Genomic DNA, 3,446 nt, shown 5'->3' with positions numbered 1-3,446 from the left:
ATATTTGAAGATGTGTACAGATCTATGAATCTACTTTCAACAAAAGTATTGCTTTTGGGCTTCCCTGGTGGCGCAGTGGTTGGGAGTCCGCCTGCTGATGCAGGGGACGCGGGTTTGTGCCCCGGTCCGGGAAGATCCCATATGCCGCGGAGCGGCTGGGCCCGTGAGCCATGGCCGCTGGGCCTGCGCGTCCGGGGCCTGTGCTCCGCAACGGCAGAGGCTGCAGCAGTGAGAGGCCCGCGTGCCGCAGGAAAAAAAAAAGTATTGCTTTGGTTGTAGTGGTCAGCAGTATTCTTTTATGAGGCGGCATTATTCTTAAGCAACTATCCTCTTAGATTCTTAGCCTTCTTCACTTTTAACAGCTTAACACATCTTCCAAGTAGTCCTTGAAATAGTTTTTCTGGTTTGGCTATTAATTTAGATGACGTCTATGGCCCCCTTCAACTCTGAAACTCTCTGATCTGGATCCATTGGGCTGAATCATGTCTAAGGAAGCCAAGGTCATCCAATGACTTCACCCAGGTCCTTTACCCTGGTCTCTGGTACTAAAGTTGGCTGGTCGTTTTGAAAATGCTTGTAGACAAATGCCTCAGGATTCCTGCCCTGCTAATGCAGAGTCAATCATTACTAATAATAGAAATGACATCGTTTTGTTTTATTCAATGGTGTTAACTTAGCAAACATTTATTGAGCACTTCTTCTGGGCAAGACATTAAGGAATATACAAAATTATAATAAATGAGCTTGACCTTAAGAAGCTTAAGGAAAATATGACATATTCACAAATCACCACAAATTAAGGCATTAATATAATAATACAATAAGAGAAGAGAGGAAACTACTTTTGTAAACATGTTCTACGGGATGGAACATTTGGACCTTCAAAGGTGGCTCAAATTTCAAAAAGGAGGGTATCTCTCTGACTGAAAGTCTTTAGTTGACATATTAAAGTCTTTTAGTCAGAGGTACCAGCAGAAAAAGTAGTTTTGAGGTAAGGATAAGAATTTTCAAAACGTGTTTTCCTTCAGATTTTATAAAAGTACATTTATCCATTAAAAGTGAAGTGCTTATCTAAGCGAACATTTTGTGAAAGAATTAATCAGGCTCGGAAAACTCATTCTTCCATCTTACCACAGAAATGAATCATTGTAATTTAATTATTTAAGTAACTACTGTTATTAATTATTGCCTTTTTTGGGTGAAGGACAGCACTTTATAGAATACCTAGTTTACTTATTACCTTAAGGATCATCCAATAAGCATTTATGAAGTTTTATCTTTTTTTGTCTTCAGTGGTGCTTCTCAAACTACCCATTGTGAAGGCCTATTACATTTTGTAAAATGTAATAAAAACACTGTGGCAATGTCATACTGCTACAAAATTTTCCAAATTCATACTCTCAGTTACTGCACAAATTCGTTGCAGATTAGTACATGCTGTCTTAGTACTATTTAAATGACTACATTAAGTAATGAGTTGATGCAAAAAAAATAACAAGATTTTGTCACCATCACAGACGTGACCAAGTGGAAAATACAGCATAAGGCACAAGTGCTAAAGGGAGATGAGAACGGGAAGAAATAAAGACAGCTAACATTTTAAAACTAGGCCTTGTGGGATGGGTAGAATCTGAAAAGAAACAACATTCTAAATGAAGGAAATGAAGCAATGCTTTGTGTTGGAGGGGAGCATGGGGTTTGGACTACAATAAGGGGTCATTTTCCACCAGATGCTTTAGAAATGAAGGACCCCCAAGTGCTGTCATGACACAAAAAACTGTTCAGGGCCCCAGTTTCTGAACTTTGGCTCAAATACTGCTTAGTTCATGGACCTCACAGCCTCGCCCTGCCCATCCCCAATGTGCAGCTCCACTAGCGGAAAGACGTCTGCATGCAGAGGAGGCTGAGTTTATTTCATGCTTAGCTCTCTCCAATACAATTTCACATTCAGAATATAAAGAAAGACAGACAAAAGCTAGCCCAAACTTTTAAATTATGGTCCATTTCATACTAAAAGTTATACAATGCTTATAACAAACTTTGTTTTAAAAAGTATATTCAACACACCTTGCGTGTAAAACAATGAAAGCCCTTTGCCTACAAAATATAAAAGGATTTACGATGAAGTACTCTTACCAGTAAACCTGGAACATATTCCTGTAGTTCACTGGCTTGACTTGAACAATAGTGTGTCTAAGACTCATGGCTTCTTCTTACCACCAAGTGGCAGCAAAACCCAGGTGATGACACAGGTGTACTAAGGGGAGCTTTTCACACTCTACTTTTAAAAGGAACTGATGTGAGATTGGATTTTAAACTTCCACATTAAGAACAGATGATGGAAAGGAAGGGGGAGAGACAGAATGAAACAGAGAGATCTGAATAAAATATTTGCTTTACCACTCATCTTTAAAAATGACATGGAATGCCAATTTCAAGATCACTTAATCTTTAAAACCACTGCATCTGAACACTGTCATTACAAACATGCTGACTGTCAGTTCCCTGTGGTAGGTCTCCCCTCTTGCCTATATTTTTCACCCCATTACACTTGACCCTTGCAGGGTGTTACCTTCTGGTGTCCTCACTAACTAGGACCTATTCCCTCCTTTAGTGTCTGAGCTTCAGGTCACCACTCCCCTTACCACCCTTTCGATCACTTCTGGAGGCTCTGGCCGAAGTGTTCATGGGCAGGTCAGCTGGCTGACCTCTTTCTAAACGCACACCCATCACTCAGGTCCCTTTTAATTTCCTCAGTGGGATCATCATAATTTTCATGCCTCATGTCAACAGAGTGAATGTTTTCTTGATTCTTGTTTTTTTTTTAACAAAAATTTCATGCTCTTTAAAATTTAATTGCACTTCTTGGACTAAAATTTTCCTTTTAGAAAATCTACTCAATATTCTGTAATAACCTATATGGGAAAAGAATCTGAAAAAGAATGGGTATATGTATATGTATAACTAGATCACTTTCCTGTACACCTGAAACTAACACAATATTGTAAATCAACACAATATTATAAATCAATTACACTCCAACATAAAATAAGAATTAAAAAATTTAAGGGAATTCCCTGGCGGTCCAGTGGTTAGGACTCCGCACTCTCATTGCTGAGGGCCCAGGTTCAATCCCTGGTTGGGGAACTAAGATCCCACAAGCTGCATGGCGTGGCCAAAAAAATAAATAAAAATAAATAAATAATGTGCATAACAAAAATTTTAAATGTGTTTATGAAAAAATTTTCCTTTTTATTTTTTAACTAAAAGTATGGTTTTCTTCTGAACTATTCTTTTCCATTTATGCTCTATGATGTTTTTAAATCCCAAAAGTTGTTTTTTTATTTTGTTGTTTGATTGCTTTAATTATTTTTTTGTCTGTTGTTTCTCTTTGAAATGAATTAGGCCTGGTGATTGCCAATAAACTGCATGGGTACATTCTCCTT

The 3,446-nt window shown here is 38.2% G+C and overlaps 1 non-coding gene across 1 annotated transcript; it reads left to right on the top strand.

Annotated features, from left to right (window-relative positions):
• The first annotated feature begins 3,074 nt into the window (after positions 1-3,074).
• TRNAE-CUC (transfer RNA glutamic acid (anticodon CUC)) lies at positions 3,075-3,147 on the top strand. The gene has a single exon. It is a non-coding gene; the product is annotated as a tRNA-Glu (tRNA).
• Positions 3,148-3,446: the final 299 nt, after the last annotated feature.

The sequence above is a fragment of the Tursiops truncatus genome, chromosome 2 (assembly GCF_011762595.2).
Source record: "Tursiops truncatus isolate mTurTru1 chromosome 2, mTurTru1.mat.Y, whole genome shotgun sequence".
Lineage (NCBI taxonomy): Eukaryota > Metazoa > Chordata > Mammalia > Artiodactyla > Delphinidae > Tursiops > Tursiops truncatus.
Note: the sequence above shows the minus strand (reverse complement) of the source record. Positions and strands in the feature narration are given on the sequence as shown.